The sequence below is a fragment of the Dermacentor variabilis genome, chromosome 4, assembly GCF_050947875.1.
Source record: "Dermacentor variabilis isolate Ectoservices chromosome 4, ASM5094787v1, whole genome shotgun sequence".
Taxonomy (NCBI): domain Eukaryota; kingdom Metazoa; phylum Arthropoda; class Arachnida; order Ixodida; family Ixodidae; genus Dermacentor; species Dermacentor variabilis.
The window spans coordinates 83245436-83258619 of NC_134571.1; the positions used below are offsets into that span (position 1 = coordinate 83245436).

Below are 13184 nucleotides of genomic sequence, written 5' to 3' on the forward strand. Positions count from 1 at the left end.
TTGTTACGCCAGTGTCTCATGAAGAGAGTACATCACACAAAGAGAACCCAAAATGAGATATCTTATCTCACGGCGAGAGCGTTAGGTACAACGCTCCCAATTGTCTGTGCCTTTTTATCCAATGCAGGAACAAACAAGAAACGGGACTGCGCAGTTTTTCCACGCTTGTCCCCCCGACACCACCTCTTTCGGTGCTCCGTAAACCAAATAAAACACGAAACCAAGGCGGAACAAGGCTGTCATCAAAGCAAGAGCTTAGTTTTTATATTGTTCTTATTTGTGCCAGCAAGGAGAACACTCGCCGACAAACGTTGCTGTGTTTCACGTACAAGACGAGTTTTCTTCGACACGTCGAGCTCGAAATCTGGCGAAGTTATATCGGCGGACGTTTCCGTAAAGTAAAGAACCAAGGGAACTGCTGCGCTTGCGTGAACACCACTCAAACATGGCGAAAAACCGAAAGACTGAAAGAAATTTTTTGGTACCTCTCAAGGTACCAAAAAAAATATTTTTCTTTCCTTTCCTCTCACTCGGAGCAGGAAAATGGGATTGGATCGAACAACTGTGTCCTGCTTTCTCGTTGCCCTTTCTTTTACTGTTTGCTGTTTTTTTTTAGCACTCAACGTCCACTGAGGTCTTCACAGCAGTCACCGATCCGCGTCAGACCTATCGGCTTCTGAAGCCGAAAGGACAGCTGGTTGCCGTGCACGGAGTTTTGCGAAAGTTTGCACCGTGAATCGAGAAGTGCGTTTTTGAACGCCCGAGTCTCAGCTTTCCTAAATCTTTAGGAAACTTTCTTCGCGATCGACCAACTGGCCGGTGTAAAGAAAGCAAGCCTACCTATGCGAACCGCCCAAAACCCGGGTTCACAGAATCCCGCAACATCGCCTCCCGACCCCGACTTTACCAGCTTGGAAAATATATCCCATGTACGAAATTATATCATCCAACGAAATCATCTTCCCTATCTACCTAGACCCCTTCATTATGTCACCAAACAATTAGACCAATAAAGCAGCTGAAAGCCAAACTTTTGAACAGCAACCGATGCCTCAAGAATGACGTCCCGAATTATCGCAGCACACAGGCAGAGAAGGGTGTCTTACGCTCGCTCGACGTGGTGTGCAGGCAATGACGACTCAGATGGCAAAGTCGTCAGCACACGAGAAAAAAAATGACAATTGCTTCCGGACAATTATATATGCAACATAGATTAGAAAGGGATAAGAAAAAATTGTGTGCAAATGCAAATCAAGCGGTGCCTGGGGATTCGGCAACGAGGATATGCGAGAACTTCTTCCCTGTTGCGAGCTGAACCGAGATGGTTTCGACAATTAGAATGCATGTGCGTGAAATCATACTTAACGACAACATTGCGTTCACTTCACGTTTTCTGAGCAGAGGTACCTACGAGACCATTCAACCATAAGCTGCGCCAGTGAAAAAAATTTTCTTCGCTGGCCCAGCTAATGCCTAATAAGTGAGGCGTCAGCAATTTTTTTCGTCATTATTCCAGCGCTGCCAGACATCGTGACAAGGCGATATTCCTTTGTATAACCGTCATCAAAGAGACAAAGATGCTCGACAGCGTTGATTTTCTGGATATTAGAGGGCCGAACATAAAGGGATAGTTTATAACAACCAGAGCATTTCAGTATAATGTGCAAATTTTATTGCCACTAATGGTATATGTAACATTGTAGTGTAGCCTGCAAGCCGAAGAAAATAACTCTAGTGTTAACTTTGGCGAGCTAATTCCCACGCAGGTCCGTTCTTTCTGCGAGAAATCTGCGGCGTAAGAGCTTCAGTAATTACTCATAAAAGTTGAAAAATGCCCTTCTAATGACCTTCACAGGAGCTACCATGGCAGCAGCTTTGCATATTGGTGCTGATGTCATCATATGCTGTGTCCGGCACAGAGAACGCAACGCGAGGATAGCAATAGAAGAAAAGTAGACTTTCGTAGCACCAAGCAATGATTGTGCAAACATCACTTGATGCGTAGTCCTTGGCCAATAACGGCAGAAAAAAAAAACAAGTTGGGGCTCAGTAACAAAATTAGCTGCGCATAAAATTGGTCTGTGTAACAAACTGCCTGAGGTCCGCTTAATGTTGATTCCCATTCACGCAGAAAAAACGTCGACCTCATTAAAAAAGCTAGCACTCACCTTTCTCTCGAAATTCTAGAATTCCTAGAAATTTCATTTATTAAGCACAAGTAGTTTCCCCTATGTTGTCCTCGGTGTCATTGTTTGTTGGCTTCTTATGATATAGCTTTCTTAGCGGCAATTCTAACTGCCCAAGTTTTCGTAATTGCATATCCCTCAGAAAAGAATTCAGTTCAAGACGTACTCCGGTGAATTTTTAAGTAACCAATCAACGAAAAGTATTGTTCGACTATGAGAGGAGGTTTGCACAAACAATTAATAACGGAAATAATAACAATTCTGATAACGTGTTATTAAACCTTGTTATTAAATGCTCCATATTGGTCACCACCGCTTTGCACCTAGCCAACAATCTTTAAAATATTGGTAGGAAAAATTCCCTTAAGAAGGTCGCCTCTTATTGAAATATATTGCGTAAATCAAGCGACAACCGTGTTAGAACGAACTGGAAAGTTTTCCTTCGATAACCAGAGAGTCCAGGATGATTTGGTGTGCCATCTTCTTCTCCACAGAAGATTTTCATGGGCGAAGCAGTTTTAAAGTAAAGCTGTTTATGGCTAGTGTTCCGTGCATTTTTGTTATGCGTTTGCAAAAACCGTCGGCCGATCCCTCAGATAGTGAAATACTGGGCCGACCCGCAAAGGAGGTGTAGCAGGCTTCAAGCACTCCGCGAACTTACAAAAACAAGTTTAATATCTTAGGTCCGAATAGAACACGTACCAGATATTAAGCTACTTGAACAGATACTACACTTAGACCCGCGTCGGTCATATCTACGTTCCCACCGCCCTCTCTTTGTCGGTGTGTCCAGCGCTTGCGTATCTACATTCCTTTCCTACCGCTCTCCCATCGTGGCGGTCACATCAAAACGTCACACGTGTGTAGTTCCCTCCGGCTCCTAGGGGTGGCGGTACTGTCGTCCTCACGATTGTATATAAAAATCACGGTAAATGAGTTCGTTTCTTCATTGAAAATTCTGTGTCAACTCTGTGTCGTGCGCTAAACAGCTTCGCTGGTCATTCGCCTTCACAGCACATTCGTCGGGTCGTCGAACGCAAACAGAGTGGACACGAGCTCGACGCGGTGTCTGCGTGTGCGGTTCCAGCCTCGATCGTTACGTGGAAATTGTGCCGTTTTGTGGTGAGCACGCAAACTATAGTGGTATGGTTCATACGGGCGAGGAGCAACAGCAGGCGCAGTAGTCAATTTCCGATAATGGACGAAATACCAGATATGTTTGGGTCGACATAAAATATAAACATAAATATTATGCAGAGGAGCAAGCATGTAGCTACAAACCTTGCACATTTGCCCATAGAAAGGTGCAGGAGTGGCGCAGCTGCTTACTTCTCGCTACAGCAACCACCGGGGGCAAACATTGTAGAATGGGCTATTTTGGGGACGTGGCGTGACCACTCGGCAGCAAAAACAGCTACGAGGACTGTTCTGGGCTATTTTCAGTAGACTGGGCTGGACTCCAGGCTTTGAGACAACAACTATACCGTGCATTTATTGTGTATGGTCCTGCGTTCTTCCTGTCCTCATCATTTTTCAACACGCTTTTGCGTCTTTTTCCCTCCTTCCCGTGTGCAATATAAGAAGCTGAAGCATACTAGCTCGTACCGACTTCTCTTTCCTAACAGTTAATCTAATAGAATATGAATGAATGAATGAATGAATGAATGATTGAATGAATGAATGAATGAATGAATGAATGAATGAATGAATGAATGAATGAATGAATGAATGAATGAATGAATGAATGAATTTTCTGTGTGCTTTTCCATGGTGCTTCAGCCTCGATCAAGAGGGCTATTGCCATTTACCGGATGAGCGAATGAATGGTACATTAAGTTTATGAAAATCTCCTTCTCCGGCTCTTTCCGATTGTTACTCCTCGAAAATCTTCCTGTTTGCCCTAATCCCCCCAATGCCTCCTATGTTTATTTTTATTTGAGATTATCTCCATTAACCATGCGCAATTTGTACTCTATTATTACCAGTTGCACACTATACCTAAGGATACTTGTCTAAATTCAATAATAAATGATGCAGTGGCTTTTTGTCATGGTTTCTTTTTTTTTGCTTTTCTTGCTTTTTCCATATCATTTTCCATTCTGGCAAGGCGTTGGATTATTGCTGAGTTCGCCTTGGTGGGTAACTACCATTGCTTGGAAACAAGAAGACGAAGCACGAAGAAGGCGCCTGTTCTGAGACTGTCGCTGACTAAATTAGGCTGTTCTCGGTCTTTGTGACGGGAAAACAAAAAGATGGGTGGTGAGTTCGCTCTTCCTTTGCCAAACCATAAGTCGTCAGCATACTCTCTTGGCTAAGTTTGGCTTTTTTTCGCAGGTAACTGTTCCTTTCTGCTTTGTGGTTGTGGTACTGTTAAGGGTTGTGATGTTAGGAGTGCGGTTTCAGCGGCATTCGAAATAGAAGTTTTAATTTTTTGCAGTAGTAACAATAGTAGTAGCTATTATTATTATTTGTGGTCGTAGCAGTATAGTATATAGCAGTAGTCGTAGGAGTAGTATTAGTAGTAGTAGTATTGTTGTTGTTGTTGTTGTTCAGAAAATATATTATTATTATTATTATTATTATTATTATTATTATTATTATTATTATTATTATTATTATTATTATTATTATTATTATTATTATTATTATTATTATTATTATTATTATTATTATTATTATTATTATTATTATTATTATTATTATTTCGAATCCAAATACTTCATGCGACTGGTTCTTCCAGACCGATCTCGACCGCAAGCATCGCGCGACACAGGTAAGAGTCCTGTGCAAACCCTGCGTCATCAATCAAGTTAGTGAAAACGCATAAGCGCATACTTCGCTGTTACGACCCTTGGACGGAAACAGGCCTTGTTTTTTCTGTTTTCGTTTCTTTTTTTCTTTCCACTTTTCTCGCTGATACGCTTGTTTACAAATACCGTTAACAACCGCTAACTCAAGGTCCTCGGGACCACACCATTTCCCGAAGTTTGAAATAATCAGATATATATGCATAATAAGCAAGCTCTGACGTGTACTCCAGTTTGCGATGCGGTAAAAAAATACAAATTTATCACTGAGGTACCTGATAGACCGAAGCCAGCTTGAAATCCAGCCGTTGTCACCGCGTATCAGCAGAGCCAAACGATGCGGCTTGTCGTATCCCGGCAACCCAGAGTCTATGAGGGACGCATACGATGAATCTTGCACTCCACGCCCATGCCGGGAAGAGAGCGTGCGACCTTCCGCTCAGCAAGAGAAAGCCACAGCCACTGAACCATCGCAGATACTGTAACAGCGGCCCTCAAGTCAACAAGGTTACCGCAAGTTTCCCAACACGGCTCGCATATATTAGTCATCAAGCAGGTTCGACAGTTTTTCTCACAGAGGCCTACCCTTTTATAGGCCGCGTTAGAGCACTGGCATCTTGTCATTTGAAACATAGATAGTAAAGTAAATGACGTTTTATTGACGGCAAGATCTTCCTTGGAGACTTCAAATTGATTTGTAGTTCGTGAGGTCTGGGTATCCAGCCACTTTCGTTAAACTAGACGATTCGAGGCCTTCTTTTGCACGTAGGACAACGAAAAAGGCCTCAAAATGTGCAGGGAGTGCTAATAACGCGCAATTGACGCAAAAATACCGTAATGGAACCCAGATGCGCTTGTTCGAACTGCACGCGCCTAAAACCAAAACCGGAGGTGCGGCTCTAACTAAATGAAAAATATGGACCAATCCCAGAGACAGTGCATTCTAAAACTGTGGGAAGATTTCAAAGGTAGTGCAAAGGTAGTGTCTGTCTTCTATATGAAACGCCTTTGCCTTGGCCTTTTTATCGCGATGGCAATTATATGGACAATCCAGGCGCATTTCTGCCGTCGCCGTCGGCGTCACCGTGATGTTTCGTATCAAGTCCAAAGGTGATAAGATCGTCCTGGCGCACCATAATTGTACGTGCGAGTGAGAGCTTGCGAAGCTGAGCCGACGATGGTAGTTCAATCGCGCGCGCGAAAGGGGGGAAAGCGGGGAGGCAGCACGCCATCTTCCGTTGGGCGCAAGGCACCGGTGGCAATGGAGGGAGAGGGGGAACATACTGCTCCGAGTGCTGATAGCTTCGTGTGCGCTATGTTCTCGACGCTTAATTCGCGTTGAAGCGACAGGCAGCACGAAGGTCAATGCGCTCGCTGCTCCTGCCGCGCTTTCTCACTCCAGCGTTTTGACAGCAGGCGTGCGGGGTCATCGAGTGAGATGTCTTCATGAGTGAGATATCTTCGCGCCATGGTTGTTAATTTAGTTTGTAAGCGAATGTTTACAAGTGTATACGGCGGATAAAACTACTAGCCTCACTTCGTATAGCTTGTCTACTAATTTGCTATCGCAATCGACGCTCCGCCTTTGGGGCGAAACTGCGACTTTTTTACGCGTAAACCAGCATTGCAAGCGTCGAGACCCAACTTAATAATTTAAGAAGAAGATCGAGTGAAAGAGAAAAAGGGAGGAACTGACAGGCTAAAGCTTTCATAGTCACAACCATATGGGGACAACAGACAATGAAGCCAAGAAATGCATAGGGGAACTTAAATGTTGTTTTAATGGAAATGTGGAAATAATAAATAAATGGGTAAATGAATGTGAAATAAAAAATGATTCACCGCAAGTGGGAGCTGAACCCAATTTTCCCGCATTACACGTGTGATGCTGAATGCTATTTAATAATGTTAATTGAACAATTGACTTATAAATTACGAAATCAATATTTCGTAATTAATTAGTTACCAATATATTTTATTGTTACTTAAAGTTTGTTTTCTATATTTCGAGTTGTAAATAACTCGTGCGTCTTCCTTTGTTTTTGCATATAAAAGTATTTAAAAGAATTACTTGTGACAAAGGGAAATGACGCCATTTCTAGAGAATTGCTTGTACAAGAGACACGCTCGGGTGAAAAATCCTAGTATGCCCATATGTAAAAAATAAAGTTGATCAATGTAGCTTCTGTTATTACTTTTTGATGATGTACATGAAGACACATGTCTCTATTGGACAACTGAAGCATGTCAGTGTGAGAAGCGTGTACAGTTCATGTCCTGCGAACTGCAAGCTCTCAATCCTAATGCGTCCCGTTTTTCACGAAGCATTTTCACACACGAATTATTTGGGACGGTCAGGTGCTGGGAGCAGTTACTTGCTCGTAGTTGGTAACTGGCAAGGAGCAGGTGTTCTGGAAATGCATAATCACCGGTTAATGCCAAAGCAGGGGTCTTAAGTGCAAATAACCAGCACTTGCAAGCTGTTGAGGCGCGATCAAGGGCACTAGAGCTGTAAGGTCAATTTATATCCACATCTTTAACGTGCGTCATATATTCTCTCTGTAGTGGTGGTACCCCAGTAAGTACACGCAAGCTATCTTCTTTTGCATCGTTTTATTAGTTATTGTAGTTGTTGTTATAATTGCTATGTGATTGATATACAGAGCAGTTGAGGCGTACGTCTACTGAAAAACTGATCAATCATGTTGTATGTTTTGTGACAATTCCTTGTTTATTTGGTTTGCTTGTTGTGCCATTAAAACTTGCAGAGAAGCTGTCGCGGCGTACCTGTCAAGGTGACGTCAAGACGCACGATTACTGAAACTATCGTCTGATCCAGTTGTTTAACTTTAAGATCGCTATAAGGGAATGCTGCTGGGCAGTCGTTGAGCTATTGTGGAAATGTAGGGGGCTATGGGATTTTTTTTTCTTTACAATTACTCAAATTTCCCGATAACACACATTGCGGCCCCTTTAGTGCTCCTTACGATTGAATTATGGCTAGTGTTTGCTTCGTGCCATTTCCTCATAACATATGCACAGTGCGTGAGTAGTGTATTCAAATACGCTGATGATACAAGACTTGTATCTAGTTCGCCGCACAACTCCTGCTGACCAGAAGAGTAGAACGCTCGTCTCCACGCGGTGGACGAGCACTCTACGATGAAGCCACCGTGCACATTGAAGAAACGCTGCAGAATGTCCTATAGCCCGCTGTGACGTTGACTCCGAAATCCCCGTTGCGATGTGGTAATTTGCACCGTGGAAATTCGATACCTGCGCTTGTGCTCAGCTTAATTCGTGCCGCGCTGTCCAGCTGTCGTGGCAATGCTACAATTCCAAACTTTATTCATATGGCTCAACATTTCAGAAGAAGGAACAAAAACACGCCACGACTCCACCATACCATCGCCGCAATTTCATGGATGCCTTGTTCAAAATAACGAATTCGAAACAATCCAAAGCACGATAAGAGTAAATGCGAGATGAAAAGCATTCGTTAATATGTGCAATCGGATAAAAGCTTCTGCGAGTCTATGAAATGCTTTCTTTTTTCAAGACTCATGACACTAGTTAACTAAAGTCGCCATTTAGGATTGTTGGCGATCCATATTGAGCAGTGTATATATATAGACGTTGCGGAAAAGTATGAAATTCGCCCTGTTGGGGGCCCTTATTCACAACAGTGCTTTCTGAAGCTCGTGAGCGTTCTTATCCCAGGCAAAAGGTTCTTCATACACGCTAAGCAAGCAACCAAACGAAAGTGCCGGAGAAATTATTGCGGTACAAATATAACGATTTGCACCTACTCACAAACTCAACGTGCAGAGGCGTCCCTGGCCCGGGCCCATTTAAAATTATCCGCCACGAAGGCTCCGTTACTCAAACGCCGGGTTCTGCTAGCATCTTCACTTTTTTTCCGCGCTTACCATACCTGCATATATGCTTTTGACTTTGTTATATGCAGGCAAGCGACGAAGAACAGCCAGGTGCTCGTGGTACTTGTGCTGGCGGTGGCAGGAGTGGCGCTTGTCGGGCTTGGTAGGTGAAGTCATTAGAACGTGAAGATATCCACCGAGCTCTTGGTTTAAGATCCGCTGGCCTCCTTGAAGCCCTTGTGTTCACGGATAGCAGGGGGAAACTAAACATGTCAGCAATAGAGATTAGTAAAAGGCGGTTTGGAGGTTCGGTGGCAGAAAGGTAGGGAGGCCACATACAACGGAGGCGTACGAAAACAAAGTTCCCAATAGTGCTTCAGAAATTTGATGCTGATAATTCATTCTGTGCTTTAAAAAAAGACTGGTACGAATTAAGCAAAATAAGAACAAGAGCTCGCTGGCACAACCCACCACCCCGTTTTAATGGGGACGGTCATGGCATCGGTCCATCCATCCAGGTCCTTGCTCTCAAACCCATACGCGCCACCACGCAACAAATCAAACTGGAACTACGTGAACAGCTTTTGGCACGTGGTTCATGGAGGAGACAGAACGCTGAGGCATGCGTCACACTTCTCTGAAGCGGAGGGGTTGGAGCTGTTATCGCAGTACACTATTACATCTAACCACAAACGCATGGCTGGCGCCCACATGCGTCCTTCTCCTGCAGGTATGTTTCAGCATATTCAGCACATTTCAGCACAAACTACAAGTTCTCCAGATGAATGCCTCTTTCAAACAGTTGGCCTTAACGCAAAGGTGAAACCTGCATACCGGGAAGCAGTGCTTCATTAATTGCTCGCTCATAAGTCGAAAGGGCCCAGCTAGATACATATTCGCTTGTCTTGCTTCCTGTATGGTCTAATAGATTTTGTTTTCCTTCGCTCAAACTGCCGTCAGAGTCATTGTCTAGTTATCTCTTGGGGAATAGCGAAAAGCGCTTCGTGAACGAAATAGTGTTTTGTTCGATTTCGCTGTGCCAAGACTCGGTAATACAAGTTGCTCAAGGCAAAGCTAAGTTATGCTAAGCTAAGCAAACAAGTTGCCGCAGGTGGGGCACGCGTTATGCGAAGGCGTGCGATCGTTCCCCACCTGCGGCAACTTGTTTTTTCATCCACTTTCATTGCCATGAATTTATCATTTCTTTTATTCAATTAGTAAGTACAATTTCCGCTATGTTTTCCTTAGTGTCTTTGTTGACTTCTCATGATATAATTAATAAAAATCGGGCCCCTCGGTTAAGCCCCTTTATTCTGGTTCTTACATAACGAGGGTGTCGAATCCAGCAATATTGATGCCTTCAGGTAGCATCTGCGGGTTTATTGACCAGTTGCCTTCACCCCAAAAGATCACGTACTCCTGATGCTTGCGGCAGAAAGGACGTTCCACAACAAGGTCTGTGAGCGGTAGCACTGGCTAACATTATCAAGGTTAGTCCTAGTAGTAACGTAAATACCCAATAAAATGGATGCGGATACCGCGCCGCGGTAGCTCAATTGGTTAGAGCATCGCACGCGTAATACGAAGACGTGGGATTGTTCCCCACCTGCGGCAACTCGTTTTTTCATCCACTTTCATTGCCATTAATTTATAATTTCTTTAGTTCAATAAGAATGTACACGAAATTTCCCCTATGTTTTCCTTGGTGTCTTTGTTTGTTGGGTTCTCATCATATACTTCGTGACAAGGACGACAGGGGATGCCCGTGGACTGTTGGAAGGTCGTATCACCTCGCGGCGAAGCATGTCGTCGACTTGTGCGTTCATTGCACGACGTTCTGCAGGAGGTACACGGTACGGACGTCGCCGCAATGGCGGTTGCTAGCCGGTGTCAATCCGATGATTAACAGTTGACGTCTGGCCCAGAGAAGATTGCTCCACATCGAAAGAAGAACGAAATTCTTCCAACAGGCATAAAAACAGAGACCGCTGGACCGGTGTAAGGTCATCGGCAATAGAAGAACCGAACACATCACTGGGCGATAGGGCACGCGAAGAAATTAGCACGTAGCACACTGGAGCAAGTACAGTACTGGCCATCGGAAACGTCCATAACTTACACGTCATCAATCGCTTCTACATTGCCAAGACATTCCCCTTGGAACAGCATCACAGGGTATAGGAACGGGTTGCAAACGAAAATGGTTCTGGAGCCCTATGTGATGTCCACTGTCGCAAAAGGTAGCAGCAGACCTTTATGAGTGAGAAAGCGGTCAGATGGAGACAATAGTTCAACAGCGTCTAAGATTTCGTTGCGGTACATAGGCACGACCATTGACGTTTTCGGAGAAACGGAGGAGTCGCCTTGGATTAGTAGTTTCCTAGAAAGCGAAGAAATGTCGGTGAGCGGCAACTCTAACAGCGGCGAGATTTCTATTTCTGCCCTTACGCTATGGCTAACAGCATTGTGGCGCGATAGAAAATCCCAGCCGAGGATAACGTCATGAGAGCGCGAGGAAAGGATCATGAATTTTATGGCGTATGGAACGTCGACAGAGACAACACGAGCAGTGCAAGCTGCTAAGGGGTGAATATTCTGAGCTCAGGCTGTGTGGAAGGACAACCCCGAAAGGGGTGTCGTGACCTTACGAAGTATACGGCAAAACTTAGCGTCCATAACAGATATGGCGGCTCCTGTGTACACGAGTACAGATGCGCGAACACCGTCAGCAAACATTTCGATTACGTTCGATTACGTTCTTCCCGGACGAAAGCTTTCGTGTCGTTGAGAACTTCCACATTTTGACGGTGTTACAGCCTTTGCTTCCTGGACTGCGACAATTAGTTTTCCTCGTCCCGAGTGACCGGGCGAGGTCGCATCGGTGACAGAGAGCGACGGCGAGGAGACGGCGAACGGAGGGTAGTTGACGTCGGGTGCAAAGTCGGCGACATAGCCGTCGAGTGGGCGTTATATGAAGGGTTGGGCTGGCTGCTCATAGGTGGTGCGGCGCTAGGCGGATGCACACGATTACAAAAACGTGTGACGTGACCGGCGTAGTCGCACGCAAAGTACATGGGTCGGTTGACGCCACCGGTTCGCTGGGTCAGGTCCCATCCATGTCACAGCTCGCGTAATACGGAGCGGCTGCTGATATGACTACATGGCGGGCTGCAGTTAGGGCCTAGCCACGGCATCGGCATAACGGAGTGGCATACTTGGAGAGAGTGGTTGGGTCAGTGCGACGACTTCAGCGTGGTTGAGTGGTGCAGCGACCGGAACCTGTTGGTGCTTAGTGGAGCAGCCGCAAAAATGATGGCGCTGGTCTGGTAAGACCTCGGCGATTTCCTGCGCGATCGCGCGATGAAGCGGGGGGCATAAAATTCGAGGCAATCTGTTTGATACGCAGCGGCTGAGCGAAAGTCAAAAAATAGCTGGCGTGCAACTTCCCCGTGAACGAACGCTTTCATTTCTGCAAGCAGCGCTTACTGGTCGGAGATGGTAGCCAAACCAGCAATGAGGTCGTCGCGCGAGGAGAGGCGACGTGTCAACGAACGCTGCCTGCGTAGCTCCTCCAATCTCTTGCATAGAGTGACGATGTCGGTCACAGAGTGAGAATTCTTTGCAATAAGCATCTTTAAAGCATCGTCCTGTATCCCTTTCATGACGTGTCGGATTTTGTCGGACTCCGACATCGTCGCGTTGACTCTCTTCCACAATTCCGGAACACCCTCAATGTAGCTGGTAAATGATTCACCCGGTTGCTGTGCATGTTCTCGCAAACATGACTCCGCACGCAGCCTGCGCACAGCCGGGCGACCAAACGCAGCCACTAAAGAGGTCTTCAACGAGGACCGCGACGGAAAATCGGACTCGTCGTTGTTATACCTGAGACTGGCCACACCCATGAGATAGAACAGCACGTTGCTCAGTTTTGCAGGGCTGTCCCATTTGTTGTGGGCGCTTACCCTCTCATATGTCACCAGCCAGTCCTGCACGCCGGTGTCGTCCGCGCCGCTGAAAATGGCAGGGTCCCTGTGGCGAAGCACACCAGAGCGCATGATGGACGGAGGAGGCATTTGTTGGGATGGAGTAGGAGGGGCTTGCTGGGATGCGTCTTCCGGCATGGTTTAGCGTAGGGCACGGGGGGAGTTCTAGGATGGACGTCGTAGGCCGAAGCCTACGATGAAGCATATATATATATACATATATATATATATATATATATATATATATATATATATAGTGTGCCGCCATAGCTAAGCTAAATTTTGCTGGTTTTCAGTTTTCAGTGGTTGCATTAGAGTTCTGTATTT

The 13184-nt window shown here is 45.3% G+C and overlaps 1 pseudogene; it reads right to left on the reverse strand.

The window, feature by feature from the left end:
* Positions 1-2760: 2760 nt before the first annotated feature.
* On the reverse strand, positions 2761-2941 carry LOC142580629 (U2 spliceosomal RNA; annotated as a pseudogene).
* Positions 2942-13184: the final 10243 nt, after the last annotated feature.